Here is a 9,074-nt window from a genome sequence, read left to right on the forward strand (position 1 = left end):
ACTGTGAGAGGATAGATTTCTGTTGTTTTAAGTGGGCCAGTTTGTGGTATTTTTGTTACAACAGTACTAGAAAATGAATATACCATCTCTCTAATGCTTAGATAAAACTAGGCATGGCTTGGAGCAAACTGGGAGATAAGCAAAGCTCTACTTTGGATATACCTACCTCTACTTCCTTTGGGTACTTGCCCTTCTAGCTCTGGTTTTGGTTCCTGGCTCCTTTGCTAAGTATGGCTCCATGAAGAAAATGCCTGAGATGAAAGAAAATTCCTGTATGTGAAATTTGCTTCCATAAAAAATAAACACAAGTTTAAAAATAGCAACTGCTTGGCAGCCCATGATATAGCCTTTTATATCTTCCCAATAAAATTCCTTGGAAGATACAGAAAAATATAAAGACCTACAAAAGAAATAAAAAAGCAGTGTGACAGGGGGTAGTATTTTAAAGGTGTTTAAAGATTGTTTCTTCCCTGTCCCCTTCCCAAGAATTATTTGAACCCATTTCTCTTCCCCTTCATCATCCAGGGTTTCTAAAGGTAATGACTCCCAGGAGATATACATCCTGAAAGAGTCAGATTCATCATTCTTGAGTTCTTTTGTAGACTTCTGTAAATTTATACTAAAGTCCATAGGCTTAGAGCCAGGCATTGTGGGGAGAGCAAAGACCATTTTTAAAATTACAAAATATTGGCTTTGTGTATCAAGAGACTAAGAACCTAGAATTTACACCTCAGGCCAAAATATAGGAAAGAGAAAGTAAAGAATGTGAGCAACTTTTCTACTTTTAAGGCAATAAAGAGTTGAAAGGGGGATTCCAAGGGGAGGTAACAAGAGAGTAGATGTTAGTGTGCCCCTGTGAAGGCCCTTCCCTTCCCCCAAACCATCTTTCGGTGGAGAGACTGTAGACTCATGCAGATAGAATTCCAAAGCTGAAAGTCTTGGGATCTGATTGCATAGTATGTCTCTGGGAGATTGTCAGATTCTTGGAGAGGCCACATGCCCTATATGACACTGAGTAGCAGCGTGCTGGAATAGTAGAAAACAATTTCCAAAAAAGGTGGCTAACTGGACAAGCCAGGGCTGCCTTACAATTGAAGGCATATCAGGATGGTGCAAGGAAAATAGCCAAGAGTTTCCAAGACCCACAAATACGGTTAAGGTGGAAGAGTTGAGAGATGTTCAGTTGAAGGGTTCAGAGTTTTACCAAAGAGCACAGTGTGAGCAGACTGCCAGCTGTGTGAATGGAGGCTTGGACAGGAGCAGTGAAGTAGCTGGTGCAGAGACTGATGCCCAAGAACAGATGGGACAAGCCACATGTCAGTGGGGGACATTGAAGACAAATGAAAATATGAAGATCACATGTTCCTTCTCCAAAGCTGGGACCTGAGACCCCTGGAACTTAGATGATTCCCAGAAAGAATGTGGCAAGAAGGTGACAAGGGAGAATCCAGAACTTGAATAAGTATTTACTTCCCCAAAGATGAAGCTTTAAACAAGAAGTCGTTGAACTACTTTTTATTGGCAAGATTGGATTTTTATCATTGGCAGATGTGGAAGCTTCTGAATTAATTTATCTTTCTAACAGAGAAATGAAGGAAAATAGGTTTCGTATGCTTGAGTCATGCCTGTAAATTATACATGCATTAAAACAAGACTGAAAGACAACCCAGTACAAGAATTTGAGAGACTCATGACATCAGGTAGATGGAGCTAGTTTAGCAGTATTTAAACAGTTTTCACTGCAGGGCATAATCAGGCCTTGCATTAATTAAATACAGAATGTTTAAGGATAGTTGGACATTTGTCCAACCAAACCCACCATCTGCCCCTGTATCACAGACCCAGGACACATAGAAACTTATTGTTGTCCTCCTATCCTCAACATCTTCAATCCAAGGGAAGTGAGTATAGAAGGAGGGGATGGTGGAGATGGTGGTGCCTTACATCATGGGCAGCTATTCCTCACAAGTTAAAGGTGTACAATGTGATGGTCTGACATATGTTATAGGTCAATTGTATCTCAGTAAAGCTGGAAAAAAGAAAATAATAAAAAATAAAAATAAAGAGAGCAAAAAAATAGGAGGAACCCTGAGAAAAGGCACAATAGGCAGCAGAAAATTCCACCTCTGTAGCAAAGCTGTAGTAGATTAATGCAGGGTCAGATCACAGAGGGCTTAGTAAGCTATACTAGAGAATTTGGATTTTATTCTAATTGCCACAGGAAGCTATCAGAGATATTTAAATAGAGTGACAGTGATCACACTTGATCTTGGAGAAACTCTCTATGTCTGATCTTCAGAGAATGAGTTACAGAGAGACAAGAGTTGGAGAAAAGAGATGGGTGAGGGAGACTGCTGCAATGGTGTAGGTGAGATGTGATGATGGCATGGACTGGAGTGTTGATGAAGATGCTAAGAAGTGGCTTGGATTTGAGAAATATATGTTGCACTTGCTGAGGATTGGATGTAAGTCATGAGAGAAAGAGGATTTTGGCCTGAGCAACTGGGTATAGGGGGCTACCATATATGGGGTTATCACTTAGGGACGTGCACATGGCTGATTTGGGGGGTGGATAAAGAGCTCTCCTTAGGATTAGGTAAATTTGATATGCTGAGGAGGTAGCTGGATATCTGGGTCTTTATCTTAGTGGGAAGATCAGCGTTGCAGGTACAGATTTTGGAGTTAGCAATATAAAGGTAGCATTCATAATGACAGAACTGGACAAGATGAGACTGGGAGAAAGTGCCGATAGGGAAGAGACGAAAGGCTAAGGATGGGGTCCAGAGTATTCCAACATTTAGAGACTCAGCAGACAAGAAGGAGCCAACAAATGAAACAGAGGAGTGGCCAGTGAGGTAGAAGGTAAGCCAGGGGAGCATGGTATCAGGGAAACCCAGGGAAAAGTAGGTGTAAAAAAGGAAGTAGCTAACTGGGTTAAAAGCTGCTAAGTGATTGGGTAATATGAGAATAGGGAATTGACCACTGGTTTTGAGACCCTGATAAAAAATGAAGGAGTTTTTCATGAAGGTGGGTGGGGTGAGGGATGAAACCCAAAAAAGTAGGTTGAGAAAAGAAGGTAAGAAAATACAGACTGAGTATAGATAATTTTGAGGGGTTTGAGTGTGAAAGACTGCAGAGAAACGAAGTAGCTGGAGGCCAGTGTGGGAGTGAAAGACAGGTGTTTGCTTTAAAATTTTTTTTTAGATGAGTGATATTAAAGCATGTATGTGAGCCAATGGGAACAGTCCAGTTGTGAAAGGGCAGTTGATAACACAAGAGAAAAGGGAAAACTATAGGGTCAAATTCCTTGAGCAGGGATGAGATCCCATGTAAACATGGAAGAATGGGTCACAGCTAGGAGCTGGGACAATTATTCCGTCATATCAATAAAGAAGGAAAAGTGGGTTTTGAGTGGCTTTAGTGGTAGGAAGATGAGGTTAGTTTCATCTGATTCCTGAGTTTTGTTTTGTTTTTCACTCAGGAATGAGTCAAAGTCATCAGCAGAGATTGAGTGAGGAAATGTGTGGTCTGTTGAAAACAAGAAGTTCTGAAATATTTGTGCTGGAGAAAGAGAAAACAAATATCCTAAGGAAGTAGGGTAGGAGTGCTGGGCAGTGTTGAGTTGAGACTAGTCATCATGAATTTAAAGTAAGATGTTTAGCTCAGAGTAGGTATATAGTTTGGTTAAGCAGATTGGAGGCTTAGTCAGATGAAGAAACAAAGAGTAGGGCCAATAAGGGTGTTAGGAAGGAAATGATTCTCAAACTAGACCAAAGCTTCTAAGCTGGAGGTAAATGAGGACATACAGGGGCGGGGGGGGGTGGCGCAGTGTGGAGTAGTGATAAGTGGTAGGGTCAGTGCAATGGTGGCCCCTGTGTGGTCAAGAGACGATTGGGGCAGAGAATTGAGTCCATGAGCCGGGAGGGCTGGAGGTGGTGGATGGTAGGGGCATGATTGGAACTGTGATTTCAGAAGGTGTATGGTTATTGGTGATGATAAGATTTTGGGAGAACCATAAAAGTGTAGATGGCTGGAGTGGAGTGAAGGGCACATCCTCTCAACTGAATAGAAAAAATCTGCAGGAACAGAGGATTGTTGAAATTTCCAAGTAGGTTGAAAGAGTAAGAGTGAAGAAAATGAAGCCAGCTGAGCACTAAAGCCCTTGATGAGTGGGGAGTGGTCAGGAGATAGCCAGATCACAGTAAAGGGAAGAGGTGTCTGATGGTCAAGTCTGATAGATAAAGGGGAAAGATATGTTTAGAAGTAACATTCAGGGTAACAAACCACCTACTTAAACTGCAGCTCTCAAGTATGTGGGTGTATTAGTTTCTTGTAGCTGCTGTAACAAATTAATACAAACTCTGTGGCTTGAAACAACAGAAATTTATTCTCTCACAGTTCTAGAGGTCAAAAGTCCAAAGTCAGTATTACTGAGCCAAAATCAAGGTATTGGCAAGGCTGTGCTCCCTCTAGAGATTCTAGGGTGAATCCATTATTCCTTGTCTCTTTCATTTTTTTGGAGGTTCTTGGCACTCCTTGGCTTGTGTTTTACATCTCTTCAATCTTCAAAGCCAGCATCTTCAAATCTCTCTCTGCTCTATCTTCACATTGCCTTCTCCTCTGTGTGTGTGTTAAATCTCTTTTTGCCTCACTCTTAGAAGTGTACATTTGATTGCATTTTGAACCAACCCAGATAATCCAGGATAATCTCCCCATCTCAAGATCTTGAATTTAATAGCATCTGCAAAAACTGCCATATAAGGTAACATTTCAGGAATCGGAATGTGGATCTCTTCTTGGAAGGTCATTTTTCAACCTACCACATGGAGTATGGAAAAAAAAAAAAACAGCTTTTATCTGAGAGAGCCGGTATGGAACCAGAGTCTTCAGAATGGTCATTTTTCAATTAAAATAGTACTAGTTAGTAATAGTGATAATTTTTACTTTTTTATTTTTTGTCTGGCTGGGACCTTTATTATGTCAGAAATAAGCATTCTATGTGACTTGAGGTGGTAAGAATAATTATTTCTGGATTACTGTAATACATTTTTGTCAAAACACCAACTATCTCAATAATCATACACTTATTTCATTCATAAGAACTTCCAAAAATAACTCTTCTGTATCAAAAAACTTACAAATGTCACAAAAGAGTTAAATAAGGGTCTATGGAGGAGAGGAGGAAAATTCTGCTAGGGGAAACTCTAATGAAGCATTTTCTCCATTATATTTTTGATTGATGTAGTTCATGAAAAAACCTCACTTTGCCTTCCACTTTTTAGTGATTCCTCTGAGAAGGAATGCAAGAAACCAAATCTGAGGGGAAAAACTGCTTTCATAATCTCAAGTGTAAACCACAAACAGGCTTTAAAGCTTGAAGAGATGAGAAAGGCAAGCATGTTTTCCTTTAAACATTTCAATAAATTTACAAAAATATTCAGCAATTCTGAATATATTGTTTGTATACTTAAAAATGCAACAGTTTTCATGCTTTGAGTATTTTAAGGATATTTTGTTCTAGACGATTCAAAAGTAAGACTCACATGCACACATACTATATAACAGGAATTCTCCATATGATTGGCATTGTGGACTCTTCTAACAGTGTCAAACAATGGGAAGCCAAACATGATCACATACGTACTATAAGGACAGCCTTGACAATCACCTATGTCTTTGTTTTCTGCTCAGTGCTTCTGCCAAGTTCAGCAGATGTACAACCATGACTTGTTTCCAAATGTCCAACCCCCCTCACTGACTCACCACAATTACATAAGTGCTAAGTTCTCAGCATTCAACGAAAGACTGCAGGTGACCCTTTACCAAACCCCTATGTCACTTGTGACATTACTTGTTAATAGTTCACCTTCAAAAAAAAAAAAAAAAAGGGGGTACACAAGTTTGCTAAGTTTCACTTAACCAAATAAATTTAAAAATAGATAAAATACTTAACTTCCTGCAACACAAACCTTGGTTTTCACACTCATTAGAACATTTTAGAATTACTCAAACATGAGAATTGAAAATGTGTGTGCTATTTGGAATAGAACTACTGAATTTATTCTCCAGAAGAAAAGGCAGACCTGGAACATCACGTTATTGGAGCACTTCAAACATGCTGACAAGTTCTTATCTTCTAAACTTCCATGAAAGCTGCTTGCACAAACCATTTAACAAATATCTGCCCCTGTTAAACAAGCCAGATATCTGACGTATTAAGGAAGTCAGAAGCTGGTCACTTCACTTCTTTCTGTTGCCTCCAGCTGCTAGAATACTGGCAACTCACATAAATATGTATAATGGATCCATGTAGACTCCCAGCATTAAACTGATGGGATCACATTTTAACTCCATACACTGGTACTCTTCTGCATGCTTGATTACTTTCTGTGTGTCATACAGAAGAAACATGCTGAAAAGAATTAATCCACCATAAATTGCCACTGAGTACAGAGTGGCACCAGCCACAGTGGTAGGTGGAAGAAACATAGATCCCAGTGAGGACAAAAAGACGAGACCCAGGCCCATGCTCACTGGTGTTCCCATGTTCAGAAACTTCTCGCTGGGCACACACATGGCCACGGTGGAGAGGCCTCCCACAATGCCAGCTGTGTACCATGCACCTCTGATGAGAAGAGGCCCCTGTAACATCATCAGAGGAGCCACCACTGCACCCATCACACGGGAAAATAATAACCAAGCAAGATACTTTGGGCCTGGGCTCCTGTCATATGATGTCGACTGTACCAGCATTCCAGCTCCAATCATGGCTGCATGACAACTGGTGCAATCAAAGGTTGCACCAGTTGTCACCCAAGAGCCTCTCATCACCAAGTTCATGAGAGCAGGAGTTCTGCTCACTGCCAGGGCAGACAAAGCTGTTAAACCAATACTTCCTTCTAAGTACATATAGGTGGAATTAATTCTACCCTTCACATACTGAGGCCAAATTATAGCCTTTTCAATAGCGCCAATCTCATTAGACATTTCCAAGCCACAGTAGCACAGAACACCAAAACAGACAGCATCCCCTCTAGCAATAAAACATCTCATCTGATCAATTTTAAATATTTTTTCCAATGATGGTTCCAAAGCTGCCTCTTTTGAGTCCTTGGCCAGTTTTCCCATGCCAGATCCCAAGTCTTGTCTTGGTGGCATATTCCCTGCTGGGTGTGAAGAGCCATCGATTCTTCGTGATGGAATTCTTCACAACAGGGGGGGCCTTGGTGAAAGCTGGGAGGAAAACTCTGGAAGGTAGTGTCCAGAGACACACGAGTCTTGTGGCCAGTATGATGGTGCTCCTGGTTTACCAAGTAGATCTGAAATGCGCAGTTTGCGTTCCGGGCGGCGAAAGGCAACCAGGCACACTTCCCGTGCCCTCCGCCTGCCTCTTACTCGATAATTTTTACTTAATAAAAATTGCGTTGAGCTAAACTCTTAGGCTATATGAACAGAAATCAGGGAAGGAAAAGATGAGTAGAACTATGCTAAAGTCTTCATCTTAAATAGGAAAAACTCAACAAACAACTTCTTAACGTCAGCAATTGGAGAACAATTTTGTAGCTTGCTTTCAAAAGTATTGACAAGAACTGTTGCACCATGCCAGTCACCCACTTTTAGGGTTAGCAAATTTTATCACTTTCCTGGTCTGCCTTCCTCTCTTCTGCTGTCTTTTCCTTTTCTGGTTAGAAGTGTTTCACATGCATGATGACATTTTATATTTCTTTATCCGAATATGATACCATCTGGAGGCATTCTGCATTCCTTTTGGCTTTGGACTTTTTATAACCTGTGATCAGAATATAGATGGTTAAAGATGCCTACTTTATCCAGTTTCCTATGTAGGATTTATGTAATGTTAGTGCTCATTTATTTTGATATGGAGATTGAACTTGAGAGTCTATGCATGGATTTAAGCTGTACACTTAGCTCCAGGATACAGAGAAAGCTCAATGCAACTGAAACCTTGATAGTGTTGATTGGCAGGATGCCAAAGGCAATCTAGAGGGAGTTATAAGCACCAGATGGAATAACAGAAATTCCTGGTGGTTCTACATTCAAAACATCAAAAATCTAAACCTTTCTTACTAACTTCACTGCTTCTACTTTACTGTTACTGACAATTGTAACTAGTTGACCTACTCACTCACCCTTCCCCACTCCCTCACCCAGTCTATTCTCAACACAATAATCTGAGTGGAGCCTTTAAAAACAAATCAGACCATGCTCAAAACCTTCTAGAGAGATATATGCACTCTTGATACTACGTATGAAATAGATAACTAATGAGAACGTACTGTATAGCACAGGGAACTCTACTTAATGCACTGTGATGACCTAAATGGGAAGGAAATCCAAAAAAGAGAGGATGTATGTATATGTATTTTACTGTATTTTACAGTACAGTAGAAACGAATACAACACTGTAAAGCAACTATACTCCAATAAAAATTAATTTAAAAAAACCTTCTAGTCACTTCTCATTTCACTCCAGCAAAAGTCAACATCCCTACAATGACAGCAAGGCACCACACAGGGGACCTGACCTACCTCTCCTCTCATTTCCAAACACTTCCTCCCTCACCTGTTCTGCTCCAGCCACATTGATGTTCCTAGTCACTCCCAGCTCAGGATCTTAGCACTTGATGTTCTGTCGGCCTGAAATGTTCCTCCTCCAGTTATCCGCATGGCTTGTTCCCTGACTACCTCAAGTCACTGCTAAAATGTGACCCTAGGAGAGGGGCTTCCCATGACCACTCCTTATAAGGTAGTCAGTCATCCGCCTGCCCAGGGCGCTCCCCTTCTCCCTTATTCTTCTTTCGTATTCTCCATGGCACTTGTTCACATCTGACTCACTCCAAGTGCTGTAACGTATTTTGTTAGATTATGGCACCTCTATTAGAATGCAGCTTCATCAGGGCAGGCAGGTTGTTCCGTGCATGGCTGGATCCAGGCACACTGCCCAGAATACGGCACAGGAAGCACTGAGTATGTATCTGGGGATGGTCACCACAAGTACACCTCTTGGCTTTCTTGGTAAAATCTCAGACTCTTTATTATGAGATAATGGTCAT

General features: G+C 40.8%; 1 pseudogene; it reads right to left on the reverse strand.

Moving 5' to 3' along the window:
- Nucleotides 1–6,240: 6,240 nt before the first annotated feature.
- LOC112408031 (growth hormone-inducible transmembrane protein pseudogene) lies at nucleotides 6,241–8,604 on the reverse strand (annotated as a pseudogene).
- Between the last annotated feature and the right edge of the window lie 470 nt (nucleotides 8,605–9,074).

Source organism: Neophocaena asiaeorientalis, unplaced genomic scaffold, assembly GCF_003031525.2.
Source record: "Neophocaena asiaeorientalis asiaeorientalis breed wild unplaced genomic scaffold, Neophocaena_asiaeorientalis_V1.1 scaffold327, whole genome shotgun sequence".
NCBI lineage: Eukaryota > Metazoa > Chordata > Mammalia > Artiodactyla > Phocoenidae > Neophocaena > Neophocaena asiaeorientalis.